The sequence below is a fragment of the Hemicordylus capensis genome, chromosome 4, assembly GCF_027244095.1.
Source record: "Hemicordylus capensis ecotype Gifberg chromosome 4, rHemCap1.1.pri, whole genome shotgun sequence".
Taxonomy (NCBI): domain Eukaryota; kingdom Metazoa; phylum Chordata; class Lepidosauria; order Squamata; family Cordylidae; genus Hemicordylus; species Hemicordylus capensis.
The window spans coordinates 137,619,218-137,635,253 of record NC_069660.1 but is presented as its reverse complement, the minus strand read 5'-3'; the positions used below and the strand labels follow the sequence as shown (position 1 = coordinate 137,635,253).

General features: G+C 42.5%; 2 long non-coding RNA genes across 2 annotated transcripts in view; one reads left to right on the top strand and one right to left on the bottom strand.

Moving 5' to 3' along the window:
• The window catches only part of LOC128324073 (uncharacterized), a 41,537-nt gene extending 28,646 nt beyond the window's left edge, over positions 1–12,891 (bottom strand). Inside the window, exon 1 of the long non-coding RNA XR_008306624.1 lies at positions 12,788–12,891. This is a non-coding gene — a long non-coding RNA (uncharacterized LOC128324073). The remainder of the gene's footprint in view (positions 1–12,787) is intronic.
• Positions 12,892–13,107: 216 nt separating this feature from the next.
• Positions 13,108–15,396, top strand: LOC128324072 (uncharacterized). Its single transcript, XR_008306622.1, has 2 exons — positions 13,108–13,489; positions 13,913–15,396. It is a non-coding gene; the product is annotated as an uncharacterized LOC128324072 (long non-coding RNA).
• The last annotated feature ends 640 nt before the right edge of the window (positions 15,397–16,036 follow it).

Below are 16,036 nucleotides of genomic sequence, written 5' to 3'. Positions count from 1 at the left end.
GCTGAAAATCACAAGAAAAAGCAAGGGGGAGCAGAAGTAAGTTCCTTGCTCTCCAGCAATGCCGCCACAATTTCCAAACTCTCTGATTTTTGTTCTTTTTTTTAGCATTTTTTCCGAGAAAAGAGCCCCCAAATGGCTCAGCACTACAAAATGGCAGCAGAAAATGACATCAGAAGTCATTCCCAGCCACTCTAGAACTGTGCATAGGTGAAAATAACCCTGTTTTTGCCCCGCAAATAAAGAAACTCAGTCCCTATGACCCAACCGCAGATACACGAAACCACCGGTGCCAGGACCATGGGAAAATAGGACCGCCTGTATTCAAAATCCAAGGGAGGTCCAGGAAATTATAGACCCATAAAACGAACTTTGGTTCCCTATAAATTAGTGAAAAGCATAATTAAAGCTAGAATCGTTAAACCTACAGTAGAACAAGCTTTGTTAGGGAGAATCAATGCAATTTAAGGCTATGCACATGAGCAGCCCTACCCAGGTTAGGGAAACCCTACCTGGCTAGGGCTACTTGTGTGCAGCGCTAGGATTGAGTCTGGATTGTGTGCCCGGGTTAAAGGGCTTCTACCTGGGGTTAAAGGGCATGAGTGCGCCCTTTACTCCAGGTACAGGGCCATGTTTATGCTCGGGCTGCACGCAGCCCAAGCATACTCAGCAATGGGTGCCTAGAGCACTGCGCTCATTGCTTGGAGCATTGTGGGATATCTGAAGGCCAGCACCTTGACCCAGCCTCAGAGGATCCATGCTGCGTGGATCAGCGTGGACTGCCTGGGAGCATGAGCTGCACTCCCAGTAACATTTTCTTGCTCATCTCTGGGGGAAGGCAAGTTGGACCCTGTTTTCCCTCCTTCCCACACACCCACCCACTCATGTGAATAGCCTTCTTGTGGAAACAGAAGCCACAATAAACAAATAGATAGGGATTGGCTGGGAGACATTATGGTATATATTGCAACTTTCAGTAGCTTTCACGAAAGGTTCCTGAATAAACATAGCAGTCATAGGATAAGAGGATGGATCTTCCTATGGATTGGCAACTGGTTAAAAAACAGGAAGCAAAGATAAAGGATATAGAGGCAGAGATAGGATAAGAATAAATGGAGGAAGTAAACAATGTGATTCTCCCAAGAGTTTGTACTGGAGCCAGTGCTATTTAAATCATTCATAAATTATCTGGAATCAGAGACTGGCAATGATAGAGCCACGTTTATGGTTGTCATCAAAGGTTATTCATGATGATGAAATCACAAACAGATTGTGAAGAGCACCAACAGGATACCTCCAAACTGGGTGAACAGACAATCAAGTGACAAATGAAATTCAACACAACTAAAGTGTAAAGTGATGCACCTTGGATCAAAAAAATCCTAGCTTCACTGACAGGGTCAGACCTGACTAACTTGGCTGTGGGTAAGAGATCTTGGAATTGTAGTGGATAGTGCACAGAAAACATCAACTCAGTGTTCATAAAAGTGATATTTACATGGTACAATATATCTCCTTTTGCCCAAGAGACTTAAAAGCTATGGTGAATTAAATATTTTGCAAGTGGGTGACTCACACATTTTTTTTTCTAGAAGAGGGAAGATTCTTGTCCATGATAAGGGGTCACAAAAACTGGCTCCAACCCTGGTTTATAGGGCCTGATAGCCTTTTTCTAATTAGGCAAAATCAATAACTGTGAAAATCCATATTCAGTTACATCTTTATTTAAAGTAAAATAATAATATAAACCTGTGAAGTTGTTCTTATTCATTTTTGTGAGCCTCTCTGGGATTAAGCAGATGTCTAAATTATTATCTATGCACAAATCTAACTTCAGCCCAAAAGTTGCCAAGGTTTTTAAAAGGCAGCAATAAAGCTTTCTTTGCATTAACCAGCCAAGCACATAAACATTTTAATGAACTGTTTTTACACGGTTGATTGGGAATGTTCCCAGTCTTCTATAATACAAATCACTCCTCTGTCATGCTCAGTCCTCTTATACGGTGCTTACATTTCAGTTTACAAAGTGCTAATTGAAGAGCATCACAAATGGAAATGCAACACACACTCAGAGTTAGGGGACAGGACAATCAAACTCCTTCCTGTATATTGCAGAGTTTATTTAAGGATAGTCAACTGGCAGTCACTGGGCTACATCCAAACCATAGCTACTGGAGTGGGCCTGGTCCCTTCTTAATTTTTCTGTGCCCCACCTAAATTTTTACAAACGAATAATTTTTAAATAATTAAATTAAATCCAGACAAGATGGAGGTGCTGCTGGTCAGTAGAAAAGCCGATTGGAAAAGGGTGATTCAACCAACTCTGGAAGGGGTTGTACTCCCCTTGAAATAACAAGTGCGCAGCTTGGATGTCTTTCTGGACCCGACTCTGCTTTTGGATGCTCAGATGGAGGCGGTAGCCAGGGGTGCCTTTGCACAGCTTTGGCTAGTGTTCCACCTGCATTCCTTTCTTGAGAAGGCAAATCTGCCATGGTTACCCCATGCCTTAGTCATGTCATGGCTGGATTACTGCAATGCCATTTCCTAATTAGAAAAGTGGGGCTGCCCTTGAAGAATATTCAGAAACTTCAGTTGGTGCAAAATGCAGCTGCCAGGGTTCTCTCTGAAACTGCCCACTCAGAACATCTTACATCTATTTTAAAAGAGCTGCACTGGCTGCTAATTTGTTTCCAGATCCAATTCAAGGTACTGGTTATTACCTTCAAAGCCCTTAACTGTGTGGGTCCTGGATACCTGAAGGACCGCCTGCTCCCAAGACTTTCTGCCCACCCAACAAGGTTGGAGCCTTTGTTCCATGTGCTGATGTTGAGAGAGGCTAAACTGCTCTGCACGCAGAACAGAGCCTTCTCTGTTCTTGGCTCCAGACTCTAGACTGGAATGCTCTCTCAATGAATGCCCGCTCTTTGACATCTGTGGCTGCTTTTAAAGAACAACTAAAGAACTTTTCATTTGTTCAGGCTTTTATCCCTTAGGGATTGCCTGGTCTCTCAGCTTTCCTGCCTAGGTCTTGTTTCATGGGTGGGTGTGTGCTATGGTTTTTACTGTTTAACTGATATTAAGGTTTTAAATGTACTTTTAATGAAGCTTTATTGTATTTTAACTTGTATAAACTGCCTTGGGGCGTCTTATGAAAGGTGGTATCAAAACTGAACCATCAATCAATATCAATGTAGCTTGCACTTAGGACTGATGGGGCAAGATAAGCTGGCTCCCCTACTTTTTTGGCAGTTGTCCCTAAACCTTTAGGCTAGCTATGGGCCTGGCTGCATCTGGTCCCTGTCCTGGTTGTAGCAGGCTTGAGCAGTGTAAGGTGATGTCACTCAGGGAATGGCACTGGTTAGACTAAACTTCCAAGTTCCAACCTGACTGGAACACCTCCCAGGGCTAAACAAAGAGATGCCCCATAGAACTTTGTATTCTCACAGAGGCCTTTGAGGTATCCGGCCATTTTACCGAGGCACCTAAAGAGTCATTACGTTCAGAAGGCCTGGACCCTCCCCTGCCAGGGATCATGATAGACAGTGGTAATATGATGGTGGAAGGCCCTCAAGCAGCTTGGCCACCCAAGCGGACGAATATGGCCATTCTTGGTTTTAAGAGACTACATGGTGAAACAAAGATCCACTGTCACTAAACCTTGCAACTAAAGGTTTTAGAAAGTCAAAGTTTAATCTTAATTACTAACAAATTCTTGCAGTTACCATGTTGTACTGATGAGAAGATTTAAGACAATAAGTGACAGAATTATCATAGCATTTGGGGGAGCTAAGTTATCATTAATCATCACAGAAAGGGCTATCTCCCCAAGCAGGCATTTATTGTATAATGACCTGAAGGCAGAACTTAATTATGGAAATCAACACCAATGCAGTACTCTTTAGAATAATTAAAGCAGGATAATGAAAAACATTTGGGTGCATTCTAGTTAACCTTCCACAGCAAATAGAAAGCATCAAATATTGATTGTCATCTTGCATGTATGTATATATTTTTCTAATAAGCTTTAGTACGTGTTATACATTAGGGTTCCAAAATCTTACCAGTGTTTTACTGGCCCAACTAGTGAAACTGGCTTTTCTGACAGCTGATCAATATTTGGATCTAAACATAATTAAATTTCAGATTCTGCCAAGTAACCCTCAGGGATGGCTCCAGGTTTCAGAGGGCTCTCTGCAAACTATCCTCCATGGACCGCTTCCTATCCTAGAGATCCATGAAATATTATTATTATTTGTTTTTTATTATTATTATTATTTCTTGTTTACATAGTCAGACAGGTGTTATTGACTGGTTTGTTTTATCCAGACATCGAGTCCTTCCCAAGGACCTGGGGTGGCTGAATTTTATTGTCAATTGTTATAGATATTGTCGCAGAATATAGGCTGTTCCCAGTAAAGCTGCTTTTTGTAATTGGCTGATGGTGATTTCTGTGGCCCCTATGGTGTTGAGGTGCTCTTCAAGGTCTTTTGGAACTGCACCCAGGGCGCCAATTACCACTGGGATTATTTTGGTCTTTTTCTGCCACAGACTTTCAATTTCAATTTGTAGATCTTTGTATTTGGTGATTTTTTTCTATTTCTTTTTCTTCTATTCTGCTATCCCCTGGTATTACTATGTCTATTATTTTAACTTGTTTTTCTTTCTTCTCGACTACAGTTATATCTGGTGTATTGTGTGGCAGATGTTTGTCTGTTTGTAGTCGGAAGTCCCATAATATTTTTACATCTTCATTTTCGACCACTTTTTCAATTTGATGGTCCCACCAATTCTTGGCTACAGGTAGCTTGTATTTTTTGCAGATGTTCCAGTGTATTACCCCTGCTACCTTGTCATGCCTTTGTTTGTAGTCAGTCTGTGCGATCTTTTTACAACAGCTGATTAGGTGGTCCACTGTTTCATCTGCTTCTTTACAAAGGGGACACTTGCTGTTTGTTGTGGATTTTTCGACTTTTGCTCTTATTGCATTTGTTCTTAGTGCCTGTTCTTGTGCAGCCAGTATTAAACCCTCTGTTTCTTTCTTCAAGTAACCATTCTTAAGCCATTGCCAGGTCTTGGTGATGTCTGATATTCTGATATATATTGTGCAAATATTGACCATGCAGGGGCTTATTTTTCCATTTTTCTGCTCGGTTCTTGACTTGTTCTTTCTTGTAGGCCTGCTTTGTTTCATTGGTGCTGAATAGTTTCACGTTCTTGACCATTTGAAGTGCATCTTCTTCACTGTCCTTGATACATTCTTCAAGGCCTCTTTTCTCCTCCTCTACTGTTTGATGGACTTGCAGCATTCCTCTTCCACCTGAGCTGCAAGGGAGGTATAGCCTATCGACATCACTGCGGGGGTGCAGAGCATGATTGATGGTCATGATTTTCCTGGTCTTACGATCTAGCGTCTCTAGCTCTGCCTGGGTCCAGTCTATTATTCCTGCACTGTATCTGATAACAGGTATAGCCCAGGTGTTTATGGCTTGTATGGTGTTCCCGCCATTGAGTTTGGACTTGAGGATTTTTCTAACTCTCCTGATGTATTCACTTCCAATTTTTCTTTTAACTTCAGTGTGTGCGATGTTATCAGCCTGAAGAATGCCCAAGTATTTGTAATGTTCTTTCTCTTCCAGGTTCTTGATCTTGCTTCCATTGGGTAGTTCCATTCCTTCTGTTTTTGTTATTTTTCCTCTTTTTATTATTAATGCAGCACACTTGTCTAGTCCAAACTCCATTACTATATCGCTACTGAATATATGGACAGTGTTTAGCAGTGATTCAATTTCTGACTGGGACTTTCCATACAACTAGTTGTTCATGAAGGCTTGTTAGGTGTTTAAGCCAAAAGCCATGCAGTTCATCATCGCCTGGCTCAGTCCAATTTTTAATTTTCTTTGCTCTTTCACTTATCAATTCTGGTGTTATTATTAGATCTTGCATTTGTTGGTTACATTTTTCGACCTCTTTCATCCAGCCTGCTTTTTTATTATAATCTATTGGATTGTCCCATAATTTCCCCCAGAATTGCACTGTTTCTTCTTTATTTGGTGTTTCTACGTTTCTTGCAGTTTCTCCTTCTATGCTTTGGTAGAAACGTCTCTGATTTCACTGGAATTGGAGATTCTGCCTGTGTGGTGTGATTCTGGCTTCGTATCTGCTAATCCGCTTTGACACTGCTGTTATTTGCTGCTTTATTATTTCCAGGACTTCTCTAATTTTCCTTAATCTAGGTGGTATTTTTGGATCAGATACTGTTTGGTGTTTTCATTCTTCAGCTTCTTGTCTTTCATATCTTTCAATTTACTAGCATCTGATCTGAGCCTGGAGATTTTATTTTCTAATCTAACCTTCCATTTAGGTGATGTACTGCTTTCTTTTTTTACAGGTCCACTGATCTTATATCTGAGCTCTTGTGTTGTTATTGTTGCTGCACTGTACATTAGTTGGTTTGTTTCTTGCAAATTATTGGTTGTTATTTCTGCAAGTGCAGCACTGACATCTTTTAATGCCTGAGTAAGTTGTTTTTGGCAACTGTTTTTAGAGCTGGAAGTCGAACCCTGGTGGTTGTTTGTTCATGTGCTCAGTTATTCTTTGCTTTAGTTCTTGTTGCTTTTCTGTTAAACGGCATTCGAGTTTTTGAGGTGAAGGCAAAGGGGAGGTTGCCTGGTTTTGATTTTGAAACAGTTCGGCAACAGTGGCATCCTCTATTTCCAGCACCTCCTCCACCTGCGCCTGAGCAACTGCTTCAGTTGGTGGTAATTCTTCTTCCATATCTTGAGCCTGTGTTGCTCTTTGCAGTTCTTCTAGCTCAACTCCTGCGAATACTTTATTTCTTATTATGAATCTTCTCTGGTCTGCTAGCCTTTGTTCTGTTATTTCTGTATCTGGATGCTTCTCTTTCCAAATTTGGTACATTCTTTTTAAATAACCTCTTCTAGTTGGACTAGACTTGTAATGGCAGATCATTATTTCCTTGGCATTTTTCGTTTTTTGTTGTTTTTTTTGGTTAAGCGACGTTTCTTCCAGTAACCTTGCAGTCTCCAGCCCTGGTTGCTCAACAGAAGATCCTGAGTCCTGTTGCCCACTTGCCACCAGATGTCCAGGGACTCCAGCACCTGGTGCGGTCCTTGTTGACCTGGGCGACGACCGATCCGGTATAGATTTATTAAAGTTACATCTCACCATATTGTTGATGGGAGAGGCACTCTTTGTCTGGCTCCTCTGGTAAGACCTGTCCAGTATGGTTGGACCTCTGGCATAGCTCTCACCTTCCTCAGAGCACGCAAGCCCCACAATCACGCCAAGGTAGTGCCTCACTGGGGTTGTTGTTGTTGTTATTATTATTATTATTTACATTTTATATTCCGTTCTTCCTCCAAGGAGCCCAGAGCGGTATAGTACATACATGTTTCTCCTCACAACAACCCTGTGAAGTAGGTTAGGTTTTTTAAAGCCCTGTTACTTGGTCATGGAGAAATGTAGTTCCTGTCTCTTGTCTGAATAATAGTTCTCTCAGAGCTGAATGACAGCTACTTTGGGGGCTTTGTTGCATATAGCATTCCGGCATTGCTTTGGAATGAATGTGCATGTGTATCCTCCATTGCTTATTATTATTATTTACATTTTATATTCCGTTCTTCCTCCAAGGAGCCCAGAGCAGTGTAGTACATACATGTTTCTCCTCACAACAACCCTGTGAAGTAGGTTAGGCTGAGAGAGAAGTGACTGGCCCAGAGTCACCCAGCAAGTATCATGGCTGCATGGGGATTTGAACTTGGATCTCCCCCGTCCTAGTCCAGCACTCTAATTGCTACACCACACTGGCTCTGCCACCACTACACAAAAACGGTGGGTGGAGAGGTAGTCTCAAGCATCAGCAATGGGACTTCTTTAAGTTGCCCACTACCTTCTGAGGGTGCCTAACTATGCCAACTCTTTACATCAGCCCTTGCTACCCCACAACCTATCTGGTCACTCTAGGCTCAGCAGATTCCATGCTGGTTCTGCCCTAACCTGCCAGATTCCTCCAGGCTCCACATCTGACCTGCCAGGATTACAGTTGCTCTACACCTGACCCTCATGCTCTGCTTCAGTTCCACTTGCCCTAGCTTCAGGGTAAAGCTAGCTTGAGAAACCAGGATTTTTGAAATCAAAAGTTAGCAATTATATTATGAGGTGAGACTCACGATCAGTGAGACCCGCCTTAAGAGGGTTTGTGAGGAGAGCCGGCTTAGTCCACTCTCCCTGCAGACGATCCCCAGACAGCCCTGGGTGGCCATATCGGCCGCCCACACAACTCCGGTTCCGGCTCCGTCATGGAGCAGGTGGGAGCTGTGGGGATCGTGGACACATGGCCCCCGGAAGTTCCAGGATGCCTCATGCAAGCACAGGGGGCATCTTGGAGAGACCCCCAGGGCCGGGAGACTTGTTTCAGCCTCCTGGCGGGGGTCTCCTCATGTGTTGCCATGGCGTGGAGCCACACCACGGCAATACATGATCAAATAGACGGGGTTAGAACGCTCGCTCCACTAATCTCGTCTAAGGGGAGGGGGAATTAGGAGCGTTTAGCAGCACACGATCCCCCAAAAGCAGGCTAGGCTCCCTTAGCCCGCTTTTGGTGGATCATGAGAATCTCTTCTTTGTCTTTTGAAAATTAACGTTCACACTACCACAGGATTTGTTAATGCATACAAATTATAAATGAATATTTAACAAAGCATACCATGTTTTTATGTCTTAACATATTCTCTGTCATTAGCAAGGATGAGTGAGAAATGGCTTCATGACAAACCATCCCACTGCTGAAGGATATGAGGATTTCACCTTGATATGGCCTTTTAAAAAATAATGAATTTATTAACTTTTAAGAAGTCTTGTGTTAAGAGAATGACATTAAACAAAGAGAAGACTGTTTATGTCCAACCAGCTATGCAATAATAGGTAATATTTATTTTTCTTAACAAATATACTTGGCCATTTAATTCTGAAAACAATATAGAGTGTTTATTTCTAAGATAAGCCCAGGATTAAGTGGTACTAATGGTACTATAAAGTTGTTATATGGTGTTAATATAACCTGAGTATTAAAAACATAATGGATTCACTATTTATGAACCATTAAGTTTTACTTCACCCCTCAAATAAACTTCATATCATTATTGGCCTATTAATACCTTTTGCCTTCTGTCTCTTCCCCTTCAATCTATTGTTTCTACAGACAAACACACACACACACACACACCTACCTTATTTGTATATGCAGAAAGGTATGGTATGTAATGGAATAGGATGTGTTGGTGTGTAGAAATGTGTTAGAGCATTCACAAGATCAGTACCCAAATCCATTAAAGAATCAGTTCATACTGAGTTCAACACATACAAAATAGTAATACAGATCAGCCCTCAGACTATAAAACTACTGCAGAGAACATGGGGCTCAGGATTAAGCAAACACATAATGGGTCATCACAAGAAAAGTGCCACAACTGTCCTTCCCATGTCCCCATTTGGGTCTTGGCTGCAACTTCTACAAATATTCATCACTTGGATCAGGTTCATACCATGCACACTCCTGCAGCTACCAAGAACATGGAATGAGGGTAAGGAGGGTAAGGAGATTTACCCACACAATCATGACAGTCCATTTAGCAAGTATGTTTCTACGCTGGAGTGTTGTGATGCAAAGGGGGCGTGGCCCAGGCTCCAGAGAGAGGGGGGGAGAGGAGAGGTCACTCAGCTTCAGAGGTGGAGCCCAAGTGGTGTGAGCCAGGTCAGGTGACGGCATGCATGGGATGTTACTGAAGTGCGGCGGGGCCGGAGACAGCCCACTGCTGCTCTAGAAACTTTAAAAGGTAAGGGGGGCACTCTTCCCTCCTTGTGCTCACCCCCACACACACACCCGCAGCCAGCCACCGACACCACGCTCCATCCTGCTGCTGCAGTGCCGATATTTAGAGGGGAAAGGGGGAATTTCCCCTCGTGCCCCCCTCTCCGCAGTGGCAAAATTCTCTCTGCCTATGGGCGGCAAAGAGGTTGATCTGCCCCTGATTCTATTGTTGAGTTGTTAGCTATGCCCACTCCTGGGCATCAAGTGTCAGAAGGACACACTTGGAATAGTTCTGGGTCAGCCATTGGCATGGCAATGTGTTTCTATCAAAGCTTAGGCTAGCTTGATGATGACTAGCCAGGGTATATGTAAAAGCAGTCTTAGGGACTGCTATTGCTGCTGTCAAACAGACCATGAGCATAAAGGTTATGGTTAGGGCTGAGACTGTGTATATATTCCATGAATCAACAGTTTTGTCAGACAAGCACAGCACTTGGTACTTCTGCTGGTATTGTAATGAGAATACTGTTGTGTGAAGCATGAAGGTGACCTTATCTCTAGTTTTGTTGCACTGAAGAAGTTTCTTTAATGGTCCTGATGTTTCTTTAATTGATACTAAGGGTTAGGAGACATTTAAGGGAGCATTAATTGATTGTAATGGCTGGCGCCTAGTAGCTAGTGAACATATCTTACTCAGGTGGGGGATGGGGTGTTAATGGAACTGCTCTGCAGTGCTGGCTAAACATTCCAATTGGGCTTTTGGGTTAACGTGGGGAATCAGAGTGACTATATGGAGCAGACCACCACAATATCAATTTAAGCAAAGTTTTGGTCTGGAAAATGAGGAGGTGGAGGAAGTGCAATATACTCAGATTTATTTAAGGATAAAGGGGTACAGGAAGAGGAAAAGGTGATTAGGCAAAGCAATAAAATTCTAACTAGCAATAATAACAAGAATCTTCTGTAGAGGTGTTTAAGCTTCAGATCTGAATTGTCAATAAATCAGGTTAAGGCTTACTGGAGAAAGGACTAAAATGCAGGCATAAAGGAGAAAAGAGAAGGAGGCAAGTAGTTTTAAAGGGATAGGCAGTTAGTATTAATGGTCCTGATCCATTGGTGCATTCACTGCACTTGTAGAGAAATCCTGGCAGCTTTCTGCCATACTCATCCATAGTCAAATATGCCACAGCCTAGCACTTGGTAGGATTGCAATGAAGGCCTTGGAAAGGATATTTAGATGCCGTGACATGTCTATATCTACAAAGATTAGAATCATTTGGACAACGGTTTTTCCCATGACACTCTATGGATGCGAAAGCTGGATGTTGAAGAAGCAAGATAGAAAAAGCATTGACGCTTTTGAACTTTGGTGCGGGAGAAGACTTTTGAGGATACTATGGACAGCCAGGAAAACAAACAAATGGATCATAGAACAAATCAATCCAGAATTTTCACTTGAGGCACAAATGATCAGGTTCAAACTGTCATACTTTGGACACATTATGCAAAGACCCAGCTCCCTTGAGAAGTCCATGATGCTGGAGAAAGTTGAAGGAAAGAGGACAACCAGCAGCATGGTGGATGGACTTGATTACGACAGCAATGAATACACCACTGAGAGACCTTAAAGGCCAAGTTGAAGACAGATAATCCTGGAGAGAATCTATCTATGTGGTCGCTAAGAGTCAGTACCAACTGGACGGCACTTAATCAATTCTGCCATAGAGAACCCTTAGCCATCCATATAAGGTGGTGTTTTGGAACCAATCCATATTTTTGGAGGGATGGCAGCATGAGGAGTTTGGGTGAGAGAAATATGGGAGAATGGTTTATTTATATTTTTTATTATATATTTTTATACCGCCCAAAACTTATGTCTCTGGGTGGTTTACAACAGAATAAAAACCAAGTAAAACTTTCGTTAAAACAAAAATGAAAAGTTTAAAACATTTACCACACTGTAGCTCTTTTAACTTGTATTTTAACCACTGACACTTTTGCTTGCAGTGGTTTACCATATAAATAGTGTCTTTTTGACCATGCCACTACAAATGGCCATAAAAATGATGACATAGTGATCTGTTTCGTGAGCTGCTGTACAGCTTCCACGTGTATACATGCAGCAGAATGTAGTAATAAAGTTGTGAGGTAATAGAAGAATGCATTCTATCTTTTCAACCCACACTGGGTGCATCACACTCCTGAATGATTTATGTACAGATTAGTGAAGACTTGTGCCATGGTGAGGGCAGGGTGCTATCCAGTTTTCACTTAGACAAGACAGGAATTGCCCCAATCAAGTTTTGATGCAGATGCTCAGAATCAAGAAATGACTGGGGAAAGGAATCAATGGATTTGAGCTGTAGTTTCCCCTCCTCTGCCCTTCTTTGCTGTCCCTTCACTCATAATTGGTGGGACTTGTACTGTTCAACTCCATTCAGGATCCTGGAGGAAGGAGACAGTGGGTTGGAGAGGGAGGGAGGGAGTTGATTAGGGCAGTATTTTCTTCTTCCACTGTGGCTGTTACATGGTTCACCAGGGCTTGTGCATGTGCACAAGAAAGGGAGAAAAACCACATCAACACAACTCCTGGGTAAACCAAGTGACAACAGAGTGGAGAGGGAAACACTACCCAAACCAATCTGCTCCCTTTCCCAGCCATGTCTGTCTCTCATCCAGGTTAAGGATACAGGTTATAAACATTGGAAGAGCCCTGATGGATTGCAGCACAGGCCAGCTGACTGAATACCTATGGAACCTTATAAGCACAGCCGTTACTCATTGTTTATCCTAGCATCTAGTATTCAGAGGTATACTACCTTTGGTCATAGTGCCCTGGGCGTCTGGGGATCCCAGTCAGTGTCCACTCAAACAACCACAATTTCCATTCGTTTCAAAAGCTTTCCCCCCACACTTTGTTTGTTTTGTTTGTTTTACTTCCAAGACATGCAGATCACTTACACTTGGAGGCTGGGCTTGCAAGAGGTTTGTACTGCAGGATGGGGATCAGAGTCACAATACATGATTATTGAAGATTATGTATGAATGTGGAAGGACGATTGTTAGGTGAGAAGCTTTATTTAACTACAGAAATGTGCTCCAACGAACACCCATCACAAAGCAGAAAGCCCAGGAATCCAAACTAAGAGCCAGCAGAGCTCCATTCGCAGTGTTGGTTGGCCAGACAACAAGGCACAGCCAATCAGTCTATGATCCATGGATTACCATTCAGACTTGATTAGAAGATCTCTCCTTACACACATTGCTATAATATAGGCTACACAGGCTAGTTATAACATAGCTAGTACATAGTGACATAACTCAATACTTGCATACATTCTGCACCTGTGATGCTCCCATGGCAACTTAGACTTTCCATTTTGATATTAGGGCTAACCATCATTGCTCAAACTCTTCTCTATGAATTTGTTTAATGTTTTTTCAAAGCTATCTCAGCTCTAACTACCCATTACACCCCCAAAACACAGTTGCTTTGTTAAGGAAAAACAGTTTCAGAACAAAGTGATTTTCAGCAGAGAAGCAGCATGGCGAGGGGCTGGGATGTTGTGTTTTGTCTCTTTAAGAACCATACCCAGAAGACTTCGAATAAGGAAGACCATTTGAGGGAGTGGGAGCAGTTACAATTTTGCAGCAAAGGTCTGGGTGAGTGGTTGGGTCTGTATTGTTTCCCCAGGGTACTGAACAACAGCCCTTAGATAAGATGTGCATGGTTTTGCTTTGTTTTCAACAATCTTAAGTTTTATGCACTGGTTTTTTTCCCCAGTGAGTAAGCAATAAGTATTAGAAGATGTCTGGTCTGTGCTGCTATGTTCCATATATTTCTCCAGTAAGGAACATGCTTAACCTTTCCTCTCTTTGCCACTCATTTGCTACATCTCCTTTTCCACTGGCTGTTCCCCAATAGGTATGCGGTGGTTTGTTTTTTGGTAGGGCCAATGTCTGGCAAAATCTGGGTCCAAAAGGTGGCAGTACCAAGTGAGGCACTGGTGCTTCAAGGACCTGCATCACAGAAGTGTGAGCTTGACCATCTTAAATCAGTTTCTCATGTGACCTCTTTTCTTTCAGATCATAATCTGATGTGGTAAACCTGTGTCTGGGATGAAGACTGCAAGTGGGGGTAGAGTTGACCGATGACTGGAGCTATCCCTGGAAGTTTCCCTCCAATTTTTGTTCCAATACTATTTTCAAAATATCAAAGCATTAACATCTTCAGAATAGCTTTCAATAGTCACCTGGAGATTGGTGCCAATTCCTGGAGACTTCAGGCCAATCCTGGAGGGCTGGCAGTCCTCAGTAGAACACTCCTACAAACAAATATCCTTCCACATAGAGAACTAGGCCTTAGTCAAATAGAAATATAAAGAAAACAGAATAAACAAACCATCCCTACAAATAACTTCATAGGTTAGTTTAACATTTTCAGCAACTTTCAAAACCTTAACTAACCACTGTATAATTGTTGGAGTAAATGCTTCCCCCCTCCCCACAATAATGAGCCCAGATAATTTTTATAGTATTAAACGCATAGTACCTTGCTGGTCATCCTCAGAAATATTCAAAAGTAAAGTTAAAGGTTTAATCTTCCCTTTGTTACTTGGAAAGTAACAAATCTACATAGTAAAAATAGTTTGCTGAACTTGTAACAGATTATCCTTGAGTGATCCTAGGTATTCACACCACTGGAGATACGCACATGCGCAGTAGTCCAATCGGGAAGATTCCACAAGCTTTGCACAGCGCTCCCAACTCCACCCATGGCGCGCATGCATCCGTCGACACAGGCAGTCAGAACGCTGCTCTCCTCAGTTCCTGGACAACCGCCAGTTGTCAGCGACCATTGTAAGTGGAACTGGAGAGGTATGTGAGAGAACAGGTAAGTAAAACATAGACGTTGCCCAGAGCACAACCTCCAAGAAAGAGGGGAGACTGGGTGGGATGTGTGAATACCTAGGATCACTCAAGGACAATCTGTTACAGGTAAGCAACCTGTTTATCCTTGACATGATCCCAGTGTATTCACACCACTGGGCAATTAGCAATCTCCTACAGGAGGAAGGTTTCTTGGACTTACCTTATGCGCTGTTAGGATAGAACTTGCTTCAAGACACTCCTCCCAAAACATGCATCCTTGAAGGACTGCAGGTCCAGCGCATCATGTTTAATGAAGGGATGATCTGAAGAACAAGTCGCAGCTCCGAATCTCAGTTGTGGAGACGCCTGATAGATTGGCTGCTGAGGATGCTACTGCTCTTGTAGAGTAGGCCTTAACACCCTTAGGTGGGTCTTTGCCTTGAGACTTGTATGCCTAACTATGGCCTGGACAATGCAATGTGACAAACCTTGGTGAGTGATTCGCATGCCTTTCTTGTCCTTTCTATAGGAAACAAAAAGTCTATGATCTTTACGAAAATGACGAGTCCTATCTGAATAGAAGGCCAATGCTTGGCCAACATCCATGTGTACAGATTGCTCTAAGTCAGACTGTGGGTTACAGTCTGTGGTTGATGTGAAAACTTGTGTTTACTTTAAGATTAAAAGATAAGTTCATATGCATGACTACTTTGTCTTTATGGAACCTGACATAAAGGGAATCATACCATTATTTACTTACATTTATATTTCACTCTTCCTTCGAGGAGCTCATAGTGGTATACATGCTTATTTTTCTTCTCACAACAACACTGTGAGATAGGTTAAGCTGAGAGATACATGACTGGCCTAGAGTCACCCAGTGAGTTTCATGGCATTTCACCAATGCCATGGCAAAATTGGAAGCAGCCCTCTCTTTTGCGAAGCTACCATTTTGCATCAAAGGCACAGACTGGGCAGGAGCTTGAGCATTAGCTTCACCTGTACTTCAAGGCAAAGAACGCCCCCACTCTTTTGGCCGAGGTGATAGCTATGAGAAAGGCTGTTTTAATAGATAAGAACTATAGAGGGACAGTAGCCAGAGGCTCAAATGGAATCTTCATGAGACCTGTCAGAACTAGAAACAGCTACCATTGCAGTGCCGGGATCCTCATACGTGGATATATGTTCTCCAGGCTGTTAAGAAACATTCTGGAAAGGGTGTGGTAGAAAATGGTAGAGGCATATATTCTCCCATGACAGCTGGAGATGGCAGCAAGGTGGATCCTAATAGATGCATTAGAGAGACCAGCCAGCTTCAGGCTAGAGAGAAGTTTCCAA